Below are 22,732 nucleotides of genomic sequence, written 5' to 3' on the forward strand. Positions count from 1 at the left end.
TTAGAAAGAGAACATGAGTTCTTATATAAATAAAATGTATAAATGAAATATTAGCAATATTATTTACATTTTTGAATGATATAAACTTCAAGCAAGAACAAAAATATGAACGTAAATTTAAAATTAAGATGTACCTGCAGTTTGTAGGTAAACATCTTGTGAAAAAAAACCTCATAATTAATAATATTAATAGAACTTCATGTGACTTCATAAATGATAGAACATTATTGTAATTTAAATCTCAGTGAATTGCTTCTTTATGCACAGAAATAATGATCATAAAACAGTATAAAACATTCTAATATTATAAGTTAAGATTTTATTATTATCCTATATAGTCAATGTGTATTAGAGAATGGACACACTAGGTATTGTTTTAAATATTTATCCAATTAGTATATATACATATATATGTGCATACATATATTTGCATATATACATGTATATTTACATATATAGTATAAGGATCAATAATCTTAATAGTTATATATTTATGTATATATGACACACACACACACATATATATATATATATATATAATGAGATGATTAATAATCTTAAATTCACAAGAGGAATGGCATTTGATGGTAATGAGTTTACTCTGATGTTTAAATGATTTGTTTATCTTTGGTAAAGAAGTAATTAAAAATACAGTTTCACAAAACCACAAATATTGTAATAAATAACACTTATTCATAGAATCTTATTCTTAGACTCTTGTTCATAGACTGCTTTGTTGAATGGCAGCTCTTTTGTACAACTATTTAAAGATATTATAAATGGTAATATTTTTTAGAAAAGAATATTTATATTTCTTTAGTCATTGATTAATTTCAATAATGTGTAGCATCACTGATAATCATCCAAATCCAAACTTTTTAAAGTAGAAAATTAACAAATATGACCCCAAAAGCATAATAAATTCATAATTACTTGGCAAACAAAATCTTCTCAGTAAAATATGACGGAGCTCTTCTCTCAGTCCAGATTTTTGTTGGCTGTTTGTAATTACTGGTATATTGAATTTTATTTTGCTTTTCATATTTTTCTTTCTTTGTCTTTCTTTCTTTCTATTTTCGCCCTTCCTTCTTTCTCTCCTCCCTCTCCAATCCTTTTTTTATTATTTCTCTATAGTATGTTTGCATGTTAGTATTGGACAAGTTATTACTATGTGAAATGTATATGAAATCATTGCAAAAATATTTATATGACAAGTTTTAATTTCCTTAATATCCCATCCCATCAAAATCTCTTCTCTAGATGTTTTTCATAATATTAACCGTTGTTAACTGTGTAGCATATACCACGCAGTGTGCTAAAACTCACTATCTTATTTCATTTTGTAATTTTTTCAAAGCATAGATTACTATATGTAGGCTATGCTGAGGGTATTTACAATGAATATATTATGTATCTCAGAGGCAGCAAATATACTTTTAGGCATTTGAATGTGAATGCCAACTCCTTTTGTACAAGTATTTAAAGATAATAAAAATATTTTTTAAAAGTAAAGAGATGATTTACCCAAAGACAGTTTTATAATTTTCTCATGATATGAGGAAATATTTTTGAAAGCCAACCACTTCTATTTTTGTCAAGTGTTTTATTTTGTCTTTGGTATGCTTTGCTAGTAGAAGCAGTTTGTTAAATTCCTTCGTTATTCTGAAAAACAGGATTATTGTTTAATTATGCTTTCATTCTCTTCATCATCAAGGATCTAATTAGGAAAATTGTTATGATAAAAATGTTAGTTTGTACTAGAAAGTCAGCAGTAAATTAAGAATGCCTTTTTCTATTCAAGGAATTTTGAGAAACAATCTGAAAATTACACTATTACAATGATTCTAGTTTAAAGTCTGTTTTCATCACAATACCATATATTCTTGGGGTAGATATGTAAGAGACTTACTGAATATGACTAAATGAATATCATAAAGGGTGCTTAACTTGAAATAATATGGAATCTGTGTCATAATAGAACATAAGTCACTAGGCAGAGAAGACATGGAAATCATGACTGAAAATGGTACAGGTTGTTTTCAGTTGGTAAGAAAACAAACAAACAAACAAACAAAACTATTCATTTGAAGAATGGCAGGAAATTCATCAGTAATTCAGGTACTGTTAGAAGCAAACTCTCAATCAGCATAAAATATACTAAATCATCAAAGACTAATCTATCAATTTGCATATGCTGTTTAGTTTAATAATTGTCGAAGTGCTGTGTAAGAGGCACTGTTTTCCTCATTTCATAGAAAAAATGGAGTCTTAATAGTGATCCAAAACATGTGTTGATTTTAGCCTGACACTTTCTAGGAAGTGGCAACTGTTCTGTTTGACTCAATGTGAACATTGCCTTTATTTTACTTACCATCATGCTGCCTCTACATTAAAATATTTTGGGGTTTTTGTTCACTTATTAAATGTATATTGATCATATAAATACTAAGGGCTGGCTCCTTACTTTGAAGGTATTCAGAGTCTTATCAGGAGAAAGAAATATACACATTCAATAGCACAACTTATGTGATGTTCTAACAAGAAACATATTTTTATTTATTAAAAATTCACTTTAATATCTATTTGATAAATTTCACTTATTAAGGAAATATTCATTTATTTAACATGACATCTGTACAATCCATCATTTTAGTGATCATTGTTGGCGGTAAAATGACTATTCTACTTAATAGGTTTCAAGGGAATGATTTAGCATTGATGAAAACTCCTCATATCCCATAAGAAAGAGTGAGCCAACACAGATGGAAAGACATAAAATGTGTGATAGAACTATGGTAACTTAATTGCTTTTATTCTACTCTTTAGGAGAAAGGAGATGACATCTTAGTTCCTACCATTGGTATGACAGATAACATTTGAAATATAAAGTATTAATGCTTATTTGACTTTTAGGCAAATTTTCTATTTTCTTTCCTTCTGGAAACTTAAATATTAATGTTAGCACATTATTCAATTATGTTATATCATTTACTTGAGTAAAGAAGAAAAGAATATCTTTTTTCAGAGGAAAACCAATGTACCTAACCTAATTTTTCTAATTTGAAATAATGATATATACTACACAATGTGATATCATTCAGTATATCAGATTCATCATATTGATCCCTATAAATACTTTCAGATGTGACATGTTTGAATCATTTTTTGAGGGGGTACGGTCATGGGGCATGGGCACGGTCCCTCAGCTCTTCAGCTCAAGGCTAGCTTCTACCACTTGAGACACAGCGCCACTTCTGGCTTTTTTCTTTTTTCTTATGTGGTGCTGAGGAATTGAACCCAGGGCCTCAGGCATGCAAGGCAAGCGCTCTACCACTGAGCCACCTTCCCAGCCCGCTTGAATCATTTTTTAATCTGACAATATTCCAAGAAATTGAAGAACAAGATATGTATGTAATTGACCACTTGGGAAATTCAAGCCTCTTAAATAGAGATAAGTTTAATATATTCAAATGTAGAAACTGAAGTAGAAAATAAAAATAAGAATCTATGTAGAATATAATAGAAAATTTGGAAATTTGAATTCCTCTATCAATTATACATATCTTATGATTGTTGCTACACAAATAAGCAAAAGTAATATATACAAGTATAAATTGCATTTAAATATTCTGTCCTCAAATGGTCATAGTTAAAACTCAGAAGAAAATTAGTAAGATAGAGAATTGTAAAGATATTTTCATATCAGAAAGGCATATTTTCTAATTTTAAAGGACATATGAATGGAACAACCAAAATATTTCTCTGGAAAGCATTTATATTTAAAACTCATCTAGCTTGATATATAAAAAAGTGTTAATAAGTAGCTGCTTTTATGACAATGTAAGAAACCCAATTATTTTAGCCACACTAACAATCCTGGTATATTTTACATCATTAACATTAAGAAATGTAGACTACCTGGGCTCTGTTAGCCTAGACCACTTGCAAATAAATTTTTGTCACTCTCAGGAGATCAACACCACAGCACACTCAGTATATGATGTCTCTGGGCCAGCTACTTTCTTTTCTTTATAATAATAACTTTTTAAAAATAATTTTATTCTGTAGGTCGTGGGGCTTGAACTCTGGGCTTGGGCACTGTCCCTCAGCTCTTCAGCTCAAGGCTCCTGCTCCATCGTTTGAGCCACAGTTGTACTTCTGGTTTTCTGGTGGTTTATTGCAAGTAAGAGTCTCATGGAAAGCCTGGCTCAGGTGGTTCATGCCAGTAATCCTAGCTACTCAGGAGGCTGAGATCTGAGGATCATGGTTCAAATCCAGCCCGGGCAGGAAAGTCTGTGAGACTCTGATCTCCAGTAAACCACTAGAAAACCGGAAGTGGCGCTGTGGATCAAGTGGTAGAATGCTCGCCTTGAGCTGAAGAGCTTAGGGACAGTGCCCTGGCCCAGAGTTCAAGCCCCACGACTGAAAAAGAATAAAAATAAACAAAGTATCTCAAGACTTTCTGGCCAGGACTGTCTTTGAACCGTGATCCTCAGATCTCAGCCTCGTGTGTGGCTAGGATTACAGGTATGAGCCACCAGTGTCCAGCTTGCCATTTGCATTTTCTTAGTTTTTTTCTGAAATTAAAAAATACAATAATTACATACAATTTTTTCAATTAATGACCATTTTTGAAAAATTGCAGAAGCATAGAAACCATCTAGGAATCTTTTAATCATCCAAGAAGAACACAGGATATATCACACACACATACGAATATTTCACATGCATAAGTATATATTTTTGACTGCCTCTCACAACTTGTGATGTTTTTACCTTGTGTCATTGTTTTACATGTTGTTTAAAGTCTTATAAAAGAGGAATTATTTTCTTAATTTCATAAATTAAAAATGGAGGCTTAGATACACTAAAAATTTGTTGGGTGTGTGGTAGCCTACACATATAATCCCGGCAACATAGAAAACCATATATAGAGGGATCATACTCTGAATCTAGCCTGGAGGACAAAGATGATAAATAAATAGTACAACACAGACACATGCACATACAAGGTTGTTAGTGTGGCTCAAGTGATAGAGTATTTGTCAGCAAGGACATGGCCATGAATGAGTTCTAATCCCTAGACTTTGTTTACCTTCACACTTGATATTTCGCTTTTTATCTTCCCATTAGGTCCCTCATTTCCAAATTCCCAGTACTACTTGTTTCACACCTATACTCTTGTTTGTTTCATTGTTTGCAAGTTCAGGATAGACAAAATATGTGGTACTGCCCTTTGTGTGTCAGTCTGGTTTATTGCTATTAACATGACTATCTCCAGTTCCATCTATGTTTCCTGCAGTTGATGTAAATTTGCATTTCTTCATGGTAGAATAAATCTCCTTTATGTGCTAATACCTCATTTTCTAATCTGTTCATCTCCTGATGATGCCTAAACTGGTTCCACTGCTCACTATTATGAGCAGTGTGTCAGTGATGTGCAATAACTCTACTGTGGACCAATTTGATCTGTTTGTGAATATACAAAAAAGTGAGATATCTGCTACATTTTAGTTCTATTTTTACCTTTTCTTTGGAAAGTCTCTACTGGTTTGCATAATGGCTACCCAATTGTACATTCCCACTAGCAAATATATGAGTTTTATTAGTTACCGGCATCCATGCCAGTATTTGTTGTAATTTTCTTGATGATTACCATCCCATCAAATGAACACTGATTTATGAGGGTGTGGTAATATAAGTACTTAAAATTTTCCTAAGTTAATTTTTAATATATTTTATTGTAAAAATACTGTACAGAGGTGTCTAAGGCAATTATTATTTTCTCATTGGGTTGGGTTTAAACTCAGGACCTTGCACTTAGTAGACAGCCAGCCCTTTTTTGCCCTTTTTAAGATAAGGTCTTACTTCTTGCATGAATTCTGTGCTTAAAACATGATCTTCCTATTTTAGGCATTCACTTTAGTGAGATAACAGCATCTTAGCTTCCACAACTACCCTTCACCTGTTGAAATGGTCTCTCACGGATTTTTTTTCCTATCTGAGATTGCCCCAAACCACAGTCCTTCCCATATCAGTCTCACAATAGGAGGAAACCATCTCCAGTGATTGCATAAGACAGGGACATACATGTATATCCAGGTTATTCTTGAACCACAATCTTCCAAACTCAGCTTCCCAAGTAGCAAGGAAGATCTGCATGAGCCATCACAAGGAACACAATCAGGGACATCGGAAGGATGACTACAAACATCCCCCTTATATTGGATGAGTACTGGCTAGTACTTCACTGTACTTCCTCAGTAACCAGTACTCCCAAAACACTGAAATATTTGCACTATTTTTAGGTCAGGTAAGAATATCTTGGAAACAAAGGCAGCAAATAAGTTAAGGGAGAAAAATGTCCCCTGTTTTGGTTCAGATTGAAGAGTTCCATTGAGAAATCCCAGGAACAGAGATCTAAATAGAGTATGTCCATAGCAATTAGTATTTGTCTGCCTGTCTCACCTAAGATCTATCAAGCTACCACCCTGGGTTCCACGTGGCCATATTGAGAACCAAGAGAAGATACATTGCTTCAGGTTATTAGAGCAAGGATGGGCTGAACTTAAGGAGGCTGATGCTCCAGAGATACAGAATATAATCTCACATGAAAATATAAACTACACCAATCAGGTTACCTCTAGTGAGAGTCTGGATTCAAATAGATATGGAGAACTCAAGTTGATTACCAGTAGCTTACAGTTGATCAAAGAATAAAAACTGGAGAAGAAGAGAGAAGAAGAAAGGTGGGTGAGGCCATGGGGAGCCATGAGTAAAGAGGGGATGCTGGTCAGTGAGCTGAAGAGAGTGGACGGATGAGAGTGGACAGATTCACAGTCACAAATGGAAACTTCCAGGAATGCTGAGAAATGAGAAAAATGAAAAGCCTGCTTAACTGCACAAGGTAAAAGCAGATTAGAAATGTTCTGCACTTAAGTAATTGTAACCTCATTGCACATGGTTAGGTGAGTCTTCATCATTCAAACACACAAAAACAATGAAAGGAAACCAGGGTTAAGTGAGCTCTTTGTATGCAATGTACTTGCTGAGTGTTTATTGTATTTTCTCCTTAACTCAAAATTACATTAATATATGCAGTTAATACCAGAAAATTCTGGTCCATCATTTTCACACTAGAAATCTAATGGAATATCTAGACCTACAAAATAGAATAGCTATCATCACATGTTGTTAACAAGTATTTAAAATGTAGGCAGTATAGAGGTATCCTGGGGGAAGCCCTTAAAGGGATCTGGGAGGGCTGGGGTTGTGGGGGAGAGAACAATACAGACATCCTCACTGGGTATCAGAAAGCCATGATGATTTCAGCTCAGTTCTGCTTCACTCCAGAGACAAACCCCAGGGAAAAGCTAGAGTATAACATGGCAGCAGGAGAGAAGAGGAAGAGCAGCAGCTGGGAAGCAGAAGACCAGGAATGGATCATGCTGACAGCCTAACAGGATAAGAAACATTGGGAATAACATGAAAAGGATTGTGAAAATGGAACTGGCTGGAAGAAAAGATGGGGTTCTCTGGAGGGATTTCTAAACTGTGAAAGAATGGAAAACAGAGCTGTGAAGGAAGAAAAGGGAAGGCATGCAGTTCTGCTGTTGCAGATTGCTCATCTATTGGACCTAGAACCAGGGTTGATTGTTTATGGTAATGTGAGACGCAGAGAAGTCTAGAACCCACTTAAATCCTCTAAGGAATCACAGTTAGTGTGAGGGAGGCCAGGAGAGTTGACTTATAAAAACTGTGCACCTATCCAGCAAGAGCTGGATCCAGTAGGATGGGGGAGGATCTGCTGTCATGGTGACTCCACCCACTCTACCTGAATCACAGGATTCTGGCCACACCCCTGACTTCATGTTTTTCTGACCAATGGGATACAAGAATTGAGACCACGCCCACATTCCATGCTGCCTAGTAGCACTGGGATCGCCTCGATTGGCTCACAACACTAAAGTAGTTGAAAGAGGTAGAGGTGGTGAGTGAGTGTTGAGGAGGTGATTTTGAAGAAATAGTTGAAGGTAGACAGGGTTACTAGTGATACAACAGAGTTGATTTTAAACAGCCAGGGAATGTGCCCCCCCCCACCTTTGCAGTTCCAGTGCTGGTATGTCTGAGAAAAAAAAAAGAGAAAAAGTAGCTGAAGGAAGGAAACTACTGCAAGAACATCAGCAGAGGAATGGTCCTGCTAGACCTGGAGAAAACAAGAAGAAAAAAATGAAAGAGGGAGTTAACCCCAAGAAAAACACCGCTGGGGACTGTCCTTTACTCAAGGGTGCGGCCCAAGACCACGCCTAGCCTGAGCCTCTCCAACCCCTGGGCACTGTCACAGCTGCCAGGGTCCAGAGTGTCACAGGTCCCAATAACACTAAGGACCTGTAGAGACACACCTGGTGCTTGCCCTGGACTCTAGCACAATACAAAAGCGGCAGCTCTGCATTGAGATCGAACAACTGAAGCAGGAAATGAAAGAGCTGCAGGATCAACAGGGAAAAGACAAGGAGAAGATGGCCTGTGTGCATGAAGACCTAAAAGCAGAACTGGAGCAGCACAAGCTATCGATACAGATGCTGATTAGCGAAAAATCAGACTTACAATCTGCCCTGGCACACAAGCAGCAAGAGGCCAATGAAAGAGCACTGGAGCAGGAGGGTCTTACCAGCTGTCTGCAGGCTGCATAGCAGCGCTTAACAGAACTAGAAACAACATTTTCTGCAGTCAACACCACTCAGAATGAAACTGAGAACAACAACATAGAGCTCATGAAAGCCCTGAATTGTGTGAAGCTGCAGCTCCAGGAAAAGACCAGAAGTATTGAAGACCTGGAGGATGAGAACACGGAGCTGCAGGAGAGGCTGGAAGTGCTCCTGACACAGAAGGCCGACATGAAAATGCAAATCCACAAGTTCCAAGAGGAACTAGTGGAGCTGGCAGAGTTGGAAAGCCAACTCAACAACATGAAGGAGTTGGTGGCAAGATTAAAAGAGGAGAGACACACTTTTGTGGAGGACCTGAGGCTGGAGAGCTTCAAAGGGAAGGAGAAAGTACAGTAGCTGCTAGATCAGGTGAGCCAGCTGAGAGAGGACAAAGAGCAAGGGGTGAGGCAGGTGTTGGAGTTGGAGAGCAAGCTGGTGGAGCTGAGAGAGCAGCTGTCAGAGCTGTGGCACCCACAGCCACCTGCAGGGCTACAGGACCACACCATGCAGTTGCAGAAGGACCTCAAGTTCCTGGAGGAGCAACTTCACCTACAGGTGGAGGAGAATCAGAGCCTCAGTCTCCAGAGCCTGGAGCAGCAGCAGCGGCTGTGGATACTGGAAAAGAAAGCTGAGGATTGGGCACAGCATGCCGAGGACCTGCGCAAGATCCTGGAGACGATGGAGAAGGAACAGGAGACCTTGAAACACACACTGGTGCACAACTGCCAGCTGAAAGAAGAGCGGGCCCTGCTTCAGGATGCCTTGCAGAGGATGAGCGCTGAGAAGGGGGAGCTCGCCAGCATCCTGCACACAGAGCAGCAGGAGAAGACAACCCTGCAGGCAAAGCTGGATGAGCTGGAGGAGGAATTCAAACAAGGAAAAGACATGGCTGAGTTCAAGCACCAAGCAGCTGAGGATCTGCAGGAGCTGCATGACATGTACCTGGCCCAGGTGCAGGAGCTGAGCGCCTCCTGCAAACAGCACAGGGCCAGTAACCAGCTGCTGATGTCAGAGAAGGAGGCCCTGCAGCAGCACCTGCTGAAGCAGGGCCATCTGATGGACCAGCTGAAGCAGGAGCAGGTGCAGAACAAGTTGCTGGCACAGGTGGAAAGGGAGAAGTTACAGGACACTCTGAAGTGCCTGGAAGCAACAAGACAGGAGAATGTGCAGCTGCGGGCCCAGCTGAGTGCTCTGGCTTTCCCAGGGAAGATAAAGGCTTGAGCCAAGAAGATGACAAGGGTGAGGAGGCGACTCAACATGATGTGATTGACCCAGAGGATCTAGACAACCCACAGAGCTTGTGGGATTTTCACATGGACACACTGTCCATCGCAGAAGGCAGGAAGGCGAGGATGAGCTGGCAGCTGCAGGAGCAGCAGGCCCGCTGAAGGTGCCTGAGTCAGCTGGCAGCCCAGTGCCAGAGAAAGCTGGAGAGCCAGGCTACCTTCCCCCAGCGCTGCATCCACAGGCTCTTCGGCAAGAAGAAGCAGGACACACAGGCTCCCAAGAATCAGCTGCACATCTGCTTCCCTGAAGACTTGGCTGGAAGGGGCACACACAGAATCATGTGGACGACCTCCAACATCGCTGCAGCCAGCGGACCCAACACCTGACCACCATGGAAGAGACCATCGTGCTGTACAAAGAACAGCTAGAAGTCCTGGAGAAGCTGTGTCAAGAGAAAGACCAGTGTGTGAGCCAGCTGTCCCAGGAGAAGAGGAGGAAGAGGAAGGAGCTGAAGGAGCTGTTGCTGCACCTTACAGGGGAGAGCACAGAGTGCCAGGACATGATGCTGGCAGGCGCCCAGGCTGTGCTGCTGATGCCCACTCAGACCTCTCAGTCCCCCTGAAGACGGAGGTCAGGGAGGAGCAGCAAGTCTGTGAAGATGTGCATCTTCAAGAAAACTTGAAGCCTGTCCCTGGAGAGGCTGGAGCGCCTGGGCCCCTGAAGAGCCCCACTGCAGAGCCTCCTGTACCGCTGCTGCCTGCCATCCAGCCCCAGCAAGAGCCTACAGATGGGGGCGAAGAGTCCTGCCTCCCTGTCTTCTATAAGCCAAAAGCAGATGATGCATTTGATATCATCACCATCTAAAGACCTGGCAGCCACTGCCTAGACAAGTCGACTCCTGTCCTCTTGCAGGACATGGCAGTTGGGTGGCATTTTCTCGATTCTTGTAACTCTGGGGGAGGAGAAGGGTAACAGTAACAGAGCAGCCAATCCTGAGAGATGGCCAATCTTAAGGAAAGTATATTGGTTGCTAGTGAAGTGTCCCAGGTGATGTTTTTTACAATGACTAAATTCGTTCCATGAATGAAAAAGATGGGAAGTGATGGCATAGTTTTCACTTAGCATATTGTCTTAGTGATACTTTATAAGTCACATCTCTATTAACGTTCTGGTGTTTGTGATACATTCTTATGCTGATTTATGGCATACGTTTCATAATTCTTTAATATTTTTGAGGAGAAAATTTGTGTTTTTTCCCCTCAACTGAGTTATTTCATCATTTAACCTTGTATGTTGGTGCATTCATGCATTTTAAATATTGTGCACCGGTAACAAATTCTTTTTTTAAATTTTAATCCGACATAATGCTAGTACAGTGAGCTGAAAAAAAATAGTACAAACTGTTAAAAGGAAAATGTTGATATACCTGACAACTTGGAAAAAAATATTGATATCAGGATAAATGGAGGATTCCTGTAGTAGAAAAAATACAAGAATGTGCTGAAGTATAATGCAGAATAATAACAGACAATTGTAGAATGTGTATAATTAGAATGCCAAATATCTCAATTTTTCACTTATGAATTGTTCAAGTCGCATATTCAGTGAATCAAATACAGTATTAAAATTAATTTACTCTCTTTCTGTGTCTGTGCCTGTGTGCTGGTCTGTGGGCTCAATCTTGTGTGCTGTTCCTAGTTGAATTTTGCATCCCTTGTGGCTTTTTAGTAGATAGAGGTAAGCGTGTCACTGACTTTCCTATCAGGTCTGGCTTCTATTGCAGTCTTCAGATCTTAGCCTCCTGAGTAGCTATGCCTACTATTGAGAGCCCGTGGTACCTATCTCTGGCTGTCTGTCTGTGTTTCTGTGTATGTGTCTAAGTCTGTGTCTCTGTCTCTGTCTGTCTGTGTCTGTCTCTCTCTCTCTCTCTCTCTGGTGTATGTTCTCAGGCTACAAATCATGGCCTGGGTGCTTTCCTAAAGGCTAACTCTCTTCCACTTGACCACTGCCACACTTCAGTACTTAATTGACAAGAAAAGTCTTGAGGACTTATCTAGGCTGACTTTGAGCTGCAATTTTCAGATCTTATCTCTTGAGTAGCTAAGATTAGCCTTGTGAGCCCACAGTGCCCAATGTGCTATTTTTTAAATTACCACTCAATCCTAGTAGAAGATTAAAAATTAAAATGTATCCTCTTTTTTGGGACACTGCTGGCAGTAACTTCTGGGGTAATGTCACAGCATCAATGATATGTTAAAGATGAGTACACCCTTCCCACGTTGAAACCAGTGTCATCTCGGGTCCTCACAAGAAATAGAGATGTGACACATATTGCCTGAGTGCATTGTAGTTGTCTATGTCATTGCCATAATTATTCTTTCATGCATAAGTCTTTTTCTCTTTCCACAAGGAAGTGGAGTACATTCTCTCTTTGAGTTAATTTTGAGACTTCTCATGACCAGAAGAAACTGATGAAAGTGATGCTGCTCAGTTTTGACTGCAGCTTAAAATGAGTATTATCTTCCTGTTGGCTCTTGCGTATTAATGAACAGGGTATAAAGGAACTGACTAGAGATTACTGGAAGGAAGATGATGTGGAGGTGCTTTTAAATGCCCTACATTCGATGAGCTTTGTAGGATCTTGCAGCCTAACTGAACAACCTAACAATGTTCCCAGCAAATCATTGACTGAATTGCAGACCCAATAAGAAGTTGTGAAGTTATGGTTGTTGCAGGACACTAAGTTTTGCAGTGACTGGTCACAAAACAATAGATCAAATATGCATTTTATATGCAAGACAACTTGTTTTAGGCCCTGGAGTGGCACTATAAACAAGAATGATCCCTGCCCTCCATGAGCTGAGTGTGTCAAGGGAGTGAACACACAGGATTACTCAATAACATCAGCATTCGAACTGGAGAACAGGGACAGGTGATTTTTCTTAATGTTGGTACTGAATTTGAACTGAGAACATCATCCTTTATAGGGAAGAATTCTCCTGGTGATCCCTGCTTCTAGCACTTTATGACACTGATCATGTTTTTCAATCATTTATTTATTTATTTATTTTGGTGCCTGTCCTGGGGTTTGAACTCAGGGTTTAGACGCTATCCCTAAGCTTTTTTTGTTCAAGGCCAGCACTCTACCACTTCAGCCATAGCTTCACTTTTGGTTTTTTGGAGCTAATAGTCTCATAGGCTTTCTTGCCTGGCCTAGCTTCACTTGGTGATCTTCAGATCTCTGACTCTTGATTAGCTGTGATTACAAGCCTGAGCCATTGGCACAGATCTGAGCCACTGGCTGACACTGATCATCTTGACTCTTGCTACCTGAGTAGGCTGACATCAGAACTATGTTCCTCCTCCTCTATGATATCTGTTCTCCCTGGGATGACAAGTGGGCATCACTGTGCCTGGTTTCTTCAGTCTAGATAGAGTCTCCTGCCCTTTTCCACCTGGGTTGACCTGTACTCATTGTGCTCCCATTGCATAGCTTTGTATAGCTGAAATAGCAAGTGATTCCCACAGCATAAGCTGCTGTTGTTGTAAGCCTTCACTTAGGTTGTTTATGAACCATCATGTTAAAACGATATTTGAAGCAGGTTTGGACCTCCCTTGGGTGGGCTTTACTATTCTGTGGTTGTTGATGCGCCTCAGCTAGGATTGCCTACTGCTCAGACTAGGATCTCAGGCTCAGGCCTGCTGGGGAAACACTGGCTGTGGCTTCAAACTTGTTTTCTCAGTGACTGCTTCTATACATGACTGCTGTCAGCCCTCTGCTGATGATGAGAGCAAGAAGCAGCCAGTCCAACAGGAATCCTCCTGGCTCTCCTTAAAGACATCTACACAGTGCTAACTGTGCTTTTTAATTTGACCATGAAGAGAAGAAAGATATTGCAGTATGGAGAATTTACCTAGGCAGTGGTACCTTAGAAAACGTTTTTGTCTCCCAGGGTAGACTTACTGACTTCTCCTCAAAGTAGGATATATAGATCTATGGGAGCTTTAGCCTCCACGTGTTTTTCCTAGGATAGAACTTACTGTGAGTCATTCTGTGTGCATCAGGGTTTCCTTGGGTATTTTTCTTTCCCGTGGTTCCAGTGTCCAGCCTAAGGTCGCATCCTGGCGCAAAATCAATTTCCCTTTAGTTGGTCATTTGCACTGTGTGGCCTTTTTGCCTGGATACTGTCTCTGAACTAGGCCCCTCCTTTACCTTTCCCTGAATAGTGAATGGTTGATAGGCTATAGAGTCTCACGTGCTAAATTATGAGTATTGAAGCTAGAAAGCCAGCCATTGAAAGTTTGGAATTGTACAATTTGTGGAGCTCTAAAAACATTGTCTTTGGCGCTGTGGGCACCATTGAATATAAAAGACTTGAGCCAATGACACTAGCATTGATTTATGTTGACTTTTTGCCACTTCTCCTTCCCAGTGTTCCCAAACCAAGGAGGCCTGTTGCACAATATGTGGATCTCTGAAGTGGAAAGTTTTGCCGTATACAAGAGAGTTTGTTTATAAGGCCACCACTGGAGGCAAGGGAAATGAAGTGTTGGGGGCCTTTGCATTCATCGTCCAACTTTCTGGCTCCCCATTAGAGCAAGTTCCGTAAGTGGCAAGATTAGGATCCTCTCAGAGTCCAGTTTTTAACTTCCCATTTCCAAGGTTCCCTCCTCAGGCCCAAGTGCAGGGATGGTAGCTGCAATAGATTTGAGCTACTTCCAGATTCCCGAGGAGAAAACACAAAACTGCAAGACAACCATACATCAGAAGCAGTGTCTGCTGAAGTGTAATTGGGTGTAAATTGTTCAATTCTGTTTTCTGAAACTGATAAAAAAAAAAGGAATAACTGAAAGATAGTAAAGCAAAGCAGCTTTTTTTCTGCCTTTCCATTACTAGGGTGTCATCAGTAACTCAGCAACTCATTAAAATCAAACTAAAAAGAATACAGTAACTTTAAAATATAAATAGAGTTAGTACTTAAGACAAAATCACATACGGGCAAAATTGTACTTCAGCTTCCTCTAGTGCCTATAAATTCAGTCGCATACCACTTAGCAAGGCTTGGTTTGGTCATCAGTGGACTACATACATGAATGCGAGCACAAAAGAGGATTTGGTAGCTGAAGAATTGTGGGACAATGACATCAAATGCAGCATAATGTATGTGGTGATGCTTATTGAACATCCTATTTTTTGACTGCCTGTTTATTATTTTTTATTGTGAAGGTGATGTACAGGAGGTTACAGTTACATAAGTAAGGAAATGAGTACAATTCATGTCGAACATAATTCGTTTTCTCTGTCATTTTCTCTTGCTATCCCTTATAATCCCATTTCTCCCACTCTAGAGTTGTAAAGTTCACTTCCAACACAGTATCTTGTGAGTATCACTATTGCATTGGTTCACTCTTTGGACGTCTTATTTCTTTGTGTGTGTGTGTGTATAAGTTGTATTATTTTAATTAGTGAAAATAAATTATGCTTCCTTAAAAAAGCAGTATTATCACTATCTCATTAAAATCTGATATAAACCCACTCACCTTCCAAAACCAAAGCTAATATTTTACTAAAATAATACACCAAAGTCTTTACAAGTTAACTTCTCCAGGTTACACACACATATGAAATCCTTATGACAGACAAATAACAGCTCCATACCAAAACATAGATAGCTAGAACAAAGCCACTATGAATAAATGACACCCTGGAAATAACTGATAGGTGTTTTACATAGATTCGTCAACAATTATAGGTACAAGTTAATTTTGGAATTCAGGTAAAGAATGAAATTTATCAGTGTACAAAGTAACCTGTTTATTTCAATGCACATAATATTAAGCATCTTTTTTTTTTTTGCTGTTTTACTTGAATCACACTCCAGCCTTTTGTTTATATTTTGCTTTTGAGACAGGGTTTCACTAACTGCCAACTAGCCTCAAACTAAGTTCCTTATTTCTCCACCTCATAAGTAGCTAGGATTACAGGAATATACCACCCAGAAAAATAGTTACATTTAAGATCAATCCTAGTTGTTCCCTATGTAAAACCATTTTTATTTGAAAAGTGTAGACAGTTAAGTGAGAACTTACTCCAAAAATATTCTAGGATTCTTTGATAAAATCAGATTGAGAGGTGGTAGATTCCATTTCAGTCAGTGCCTGAAATAGTTTCACAAAGCAAGAAGATTTTTCTTAATGGATTCTCTCTTAACTCTGCTGTAGCTTCTTAAATCTCATAGACAGGGAAAGATGACCAGTCTTACCCTTTTGAGAACCAGGTCTTCATTTTAGGTCTTCTTTATGTAACTTAGGAATTCCTCTTTTTCCATTTGGCAGCCACTTTTTTTCCCACTGTACTTGCAGTTGCTGTAACACAGCACCAATTTCCTTCCTGGAAGAAATGCCAACTTTTCTAATGTCAGGTCCGCTCAAAGGGAAGGGGGCAGGGACCACTTCTGCATCTGCGTGAGGAGACTGCGTTCACCCTGGTACTTCAGCAGCTCACATACTCTGGCATTTCCATCTGGCTCTCTGGAATCTACAATGAAGTTTTGATAGGGTTTCAATGGTTTTGAACGATCTGATGCTTTAACTAAGTCTTTCCTATTTTTAACTCTAAATAAGCCAATGTTTTTCCTCTTCTTGTGAAATCTTCAACTTCAAATCCCATTTTGTGACATCATCTTGTACTTTCCGCAGTGATGCCAAGATGGTCCTTCGCTTTGCTGAGCAAGTATCAACATTTTCACTGACTTCACTATATTCTTATAAACTTGCAATTGTGGGTAAACCTTTATGAGGAGCCATATCAAGATCATAGATCAGGTGAAATAAGTCGTTTACACATTTACCAACAAGAATTTTTTTCAGTTCTACCCAAATGCACTCTCCTGATAGTCCAGCCAAGCCTTTTGCATTTTCTGCGATTGCTTCCAAAGTCTCAGCATCATGTTTACCAGGTTTGTACACAATTCTGCCATCAAACCTGAAGTAGCTTAAAATCCGAAGTTAATCTTCTTGTATTCTTTGATGTGTTTGTCATATAAACCGTAACTTTCTTATTTTTTTAAAAACTTCATAGCCATTAAAGTAAACGAGTCAATAACCATCAAGGCCTAGAAACATGGAGTTTATAGTGAGGTCTCTGTGTTCGGCATCCTTCTGCTGGACAGTTGTGAATTCTACCTAGGCATGTCTTCTGTCAGTTGTGACATCTATCCAGTGTGGTAATTTCAAAATTGCCTTCACGAAGCATAGCCATGATGGTTCCCTGCTTCTCTCCTTTGTTGGTCATCTGAATGCCACCTGACAGAAATATCTCCTTTATTTTGGTTGGGGTGGCCAAATCGACATCTTGAAGTTTCACCCCATTTGGCAGATCCCTCACCGCTCCTCTTGCTGTTCTCAGCTCTTGATTCTCTTCCCCTAATAATTCTGTCAGACTCTTCAATCCTCCCATTAAATGGGACTGGAATCCTGGAGATTGCCGCTTCAAGACAGAGCCTTCTCTAGCCTTCGTCCTGTCCTGCCTGCCCAGGACCTAGCAGCCTCTGCATCCGGAGAAGTGGCCACACACATCTGCCAGTTGGGCACGTGGGCACATCGACCACACTTCCCTGCGTGCCCACCACACTTCCATGCGCACCCTCCACACCTCCCTGCGCGCCTACCACACTTCCCTGCGTGCCCACCACCCTTCCCTGTGTGCCTACCACACTTCCCTGCGCACCCACCACACTTCCCTGCAGGTGGGGATGAGATGTGATTTTATTCATCAACTGCCAGATGCTCACTTCCTTGTCTAGAGGTGGCTCAACCCCAGCCAAGCAAGAGGGCCAGGCCTTGAGTTCAAGCCCCACTCGCATCAAACATCAAGTAAAAAGAAAAAAAGTACATTTTCCTATCACTCTCGAAGTGCAGACTTTGGGGTGCCTTGGGGGGAGGAGGAGGGGAGCAGGACTCCAGAGAATAAACTAGATCTCCAAATCATTGCAGTCACCCCGCCTGGACCCAGAAGTCCTGCCCCCCCCAAAGAGACCTCACCGCACACAGGGGGCCCTGAGACAACCCTGGATCTGAGGATGCCACCCACCCATCTCAATGGGGGCAGGTGCTGGGGGAGTGGGAAGGCCCCCTCCCACCACGTGGATCAGGCAGATCTGACTCCCAATTGCTCAGAAACCCATCCTGGGCCCAACCCGCATGGTGCCCAGTGGACCCCTGCTCCCCCCCTTTCCTCTGTGAGAAAAACCCTCGGGCCATGTGCCAGGGGGCCTGCCAGGACCAGTCTCTTGCCCCGACCTTCCGGATCCCCCCCCCCAAAGAGGCCGTGCATGGGGCACCAGGATGGGGGCCCACCGGCAAAGGCTTACCCCTGGACATCCTTGTCATTAGTCACTAGTCACTAGTCACAGAAGAGTAGAGCTGGTACAGTCATATCCAGAACACTGCATCTGATAATAATTGTTACTCGCTTATGTTCCTAGGATAGTATATTCACTTACATTGGTGCTTAATAATTAATTATTATTGAGTAAGAAGAAAGTTTCACTCTTGCCTGTCTTTTGGATTAACATTTTTATTTAGTTTTAAATTGTGTACATCAGAGAAAATAGGCAATAATTACCTTTCTGAATCTGGCTTGTTTTGTTTAATAGAATCTTCAGTTCTACCCAGATATCTGCAAATGACATAATTCCTTTCTTTGTGAGCTAGTAATTTTGCATCGTGAATACGTGCCACACTTTCTATTTTTATTAGCATCAATTGGTTGCACACAGTGTTCTCATTTTGAGTTGCCAAGTACACATAGACGGTGCCTTGATTAGACTCATCCTTCCATCATCCTTCCTCATCTTCCTATACTCTTCCCAACATAGCCTCCACAAGCTTCATTTTCACCCAGCTGCAAAAAAAATATTTTGACTATATTCACCCTCCTTCATCCTCATTAACCCTCTTCATTCCCAAATAGTTCTCACACCCCAGACAGTATATGCTTCACTTTTCTAACATTCATTTTTGTTAAAGTACATATTAATTATTCAAAGGTGATTACCATTGCATTTCACAGTGTACATACTGTACTTTATGTGATTAATCCCTTTACTTACTCTTGTTTTTTTCCAGTGTTCTACCCTCTATTTATTCATAGCTTTCAGTGAGTTTGGTTTTATTATCTCACTAACAGGTGCAATTGTATTTTGGCACTGTTCACTTTCTAGCATTCTCTTTTCTCCTTCTCACTTTTAACATTTTCACAATTGCAACAGGATAATTTATACATGCACACACATACACACATATGTGTTAAGAAGTTAGTGTTTTTGTGGGATATTTTTTTGTCTTGGTACTGGGGCTTCAACTCAGAGCCTGGGTGCTGTGCCTGAGTTTTTTGCTCAGGAATAGTACTCTACCACCTTAACCACAACTTACTTCTAGCCTTTAGGTTGTTGATTATTGATAAGAGTCTTCTGGACTTTGTTGCTTAGGCTGGCTTTGAACCATGAGCCTCATATCTCAGTCACCTGAGTAACAGTAATTACAGGTGTGAGCTACTAGTGCCTTGCAAAAGACAAGATTTTTAAAAATTAAGCTTCTGAAAGAAATAGAAGGGAAGTTTATCTATTTAAACTCACTTTAGGATATTTTCACCTATTTTTCTCTGGATGATTTTTGTTCAATTAGGAACAGTGTTTGATTTATATCAATTCAGAAGGCCAATGATATGTTCTGATAGCTTATATATAAAGTAAGAATAGTAAAGGTAGTCTAATACATCTGAACATTTTGTGGATGATCAGTGTTCATTATAATGGGACTGAACTTTGCTTCGAACCACCTGATATAAACCAGGCCTTCCAAATGCTGCATTATCCCTTTTAATTTTTTTCAGTTGTTTACCTTTCTGTTTCCTTTTCTGGAATTGTCTATTGCAGTGGGCTGCCTCACTTTGCCAAGTCTAAACTCCATAGGGTTAGAAGAGATTATATCTGCCTTCTGTCCTTAAAGCACACAGGAAACAAAGTCCTTCTGAAAAGTGCCTTCCAAAATTGTTTATATTTTTGGTGAATTTTTTTCTTTCCCTTACTAGATAGGTTGAATGCCCCAGGTAACCCTCTGACTGGATTTCTAATATTTACCACTTGTGGGACTTCTTTGGAGATGCATTTCCAAAACCAGTATCAAGGGATGTGTGGTACCCCAAATCTCCTGTGAAGTGATACTGTAAGAGGATCTTCAGGCTTTCTGGTTGTTGAAAGTCATTACTATTGATTGGCATGACTTCTATTTTCAGGTGGTATTGAGTTTTATGAATATGAATTTAACAACTTTTATACAACTTCAAGGGACCAGCCATTTTCCTTTGTAAAGTAGTCCAGAGCTTTCAGACAGTGATAAATCATCCAAAGGGATTAGCAGGTTTGAAAAGCAACATTTATTAGCTAACATGACTATTTGTTTTTCCACCCAGATTTCCTCTCCAAGAAAATTTATAGCCATGCCTCTCTGACTGAAATATCTCCCATAACAAAACTGGATCGAATATGCAGCCAATCCATTGCTTTTGCCTTCTTAATAACTAAATTGGATTGACTAGGTTGTTGATCTCATTGATTGTGTAGAAATCATTTAAGTTGGCTGGAAAGAGAAAAATAAAAAGCAATTAGGTTAGCAATTGTCTGAGTTTGTGATCACAGGAAAACATGAGTTGTGTTCTTTGCAGACTAACTTTGCCTTTATTGATGGACCTAATTGGGAAAGCTATTTCTTCTTTTGTTTTCCCTGAGAAAGGGGAATTGCATTACTGACAACAAAATACTTTTTTCTCTGAAAGGTTTTGTACTCTTTTGGATCTAGATTCTGAATCACAATAAATCATCAGTTTTAAACTTTCCTTTCAGAGAATAGATGCATTCTTGTCTAGGAAAATAAAAATTATTTTGGTCTCTAGCATACGAATAGAATAAAATCATCCTTAGGATTTAAAATCACTGAATTTCACTTTGTTGGAGTGTGAAGATATCATTATAACTAGTATTGTCTGTATATGCAGAGTTTAAATCCCTCCTTATTTAGGAAAATTTCTGGGGAATTCAGAAAATCAAATGATAGATATCTTAGACATTTCTGTTTCAAGATAAAGAATGGAGGAAAATTTATTATTGAGTAAACCAAGAAAAGATTTTAAAACCAGCTTAGTGTCCTTTCAATTAGGAATATTTCCCTTTGGTACTTGAGACTCAATCCAGGGCCTGGTACACGCCTCCAAACAAGCCCTCTTGCACTGAGTTATGTCCTTAGCTTTTAAAGCAGATTTAACAGTGAAGTTTTCTTCTCATTTTAAATATCTTTATTGTATTATCTAAAGGAGCTTTAGCTTTAAGATCTGTGCTATACCTTCTCTTTTTGTATTTTTTAAAAAAATATTGTAAAGATGATGTACAGAGGGGTTACAGTTACATGTGTAAGGTAATGAATACATTTCCTATCGAGCATTGTTACCCCCTCTTTTTCTCCTACTATCCCTTCCCTCCCTGACCTCTCAAGTTCTAAAGTTCATTTCCAACATAGTGTCTTGTACATCTCATTGTTAAAATGTGTCAGCCTGTATCCTTGTTTCAGTATTTTATTATTTCCCTTCCCTTCCCCAACTTAGAAAAATGTATATACAAGATGCAGGGCACTGGAGTCTAATGAAGTGAAAACAGGGGTTATACCATGGGGGAAGAATATACAAAAGAAACAAAAAATCATATAGTACATTAAAAACATCAATGACAAAGATAAAACCTCTTGTGCCCTATCTTGTGGTTCACTTCACTTAGCATCATCTTATATGGTCATATGTACGTAGTTTTTAAGCTTTTCTCTTTATCTGATAAGATTATCCTAGATATATACTAGTTATCACAAATAAGGGAAACCATGGTAACTATATTACTTTGGGCCTGGCTTACTTCACTTAATATGATTTTTTCCAAGTCTTTCCATTTCCTAACAAATGGGGAGGTGTCATTCTTTCTGATGGAAGCATAGATTTCATATAGTTATATAGATAGATAGATATAGATTGATATAGATAGATATATCTATATATATCACATTGTCTTGATCCATTCATCTGCTGAGAGGCATCTGGGTTGGTTCCATATCTTATCTATGGTGAATAATGCTGTGATAAACATAGTTGTGCTGGTATCTTTAGTATGGCCTTGTTTGTGATCATTTGGGTAAATGCCTAGATGGGGGAATGCTGAATCATAGGGGAGCTTTATGTATTGTCTTTTGAGGAACCTCTCTTCTGTTTTCCACAATGGTTGAACAAGTTTACACTCCCCCCAACAGTGCAGTAGGGTTCCCTTTTGGCCACATCCCCTCCAGCATCTGTTGTTATTAGATTTCTTGATGATATCCATTCTAACCGGGGTGAATCAGTTTTGCATAGGAAATGGGTCCCATTGTTGAAGGGCAGACACAAAATGATTAATCATATAAGATGGTGTAGATTACCACCCCTTGGGCCACTACCTTTCCTGGGTCTTCTCTTGCTTTTGGTTTGGTAGCTGTGTTTGCTGCCTTCTGATTAATATGTGCCTTGAGTCAGCCAACTTTATGCTACATTTGCTAATGGCTACCAAGCCTCTGTTATAAATTTTACTAATAAAAGTTGGAATTTTTGACAGTTGGCATTTAGAGACAGGAATACAAAGCTATCACCTTTCTTAAATTGGCCTTGGGCTATGAATAGTGGGTTCCATAAGTCTTAGAATGCATCATGTTTGAATTTCAGCACA

The 22,732-nt window shown here is 39.5% G+C and overlaps 1 pseudogene; it reads right to left on the minus strand.

Annotated features, from left to right (window-relative positions):
- Window positions 1–16,222: 16,222 nt before the first annotated feature.
- On the minus strand, window positions 16,223–19,907 carry LOC138835914 (CCA tRNA nucleotidyltransferase 1, mitochondrial pseudogene; annotated as a pseudogene).
- Between the last annotated feature and the right edge of the window lie 2,825 nt (window positions 19,908–22,732).

The sequence above is a fragment of the Dipodomys merriami genome, unplaced genomic scaffold (assembly GCF_024711535.1).
Source record: "Dipodomys merriami isolate MVZ:Mamm:240054 unplaced genomic scaffold, mDipMer1.0.p SCAF_2404, whole genome shotgun sequence".
Lineage (NCBI taxonomy): Eukaryota > Metazoa > Chordata > Mammalia > Rodentia > Heteromyidae > Dipodomys > Dipodomys merriami.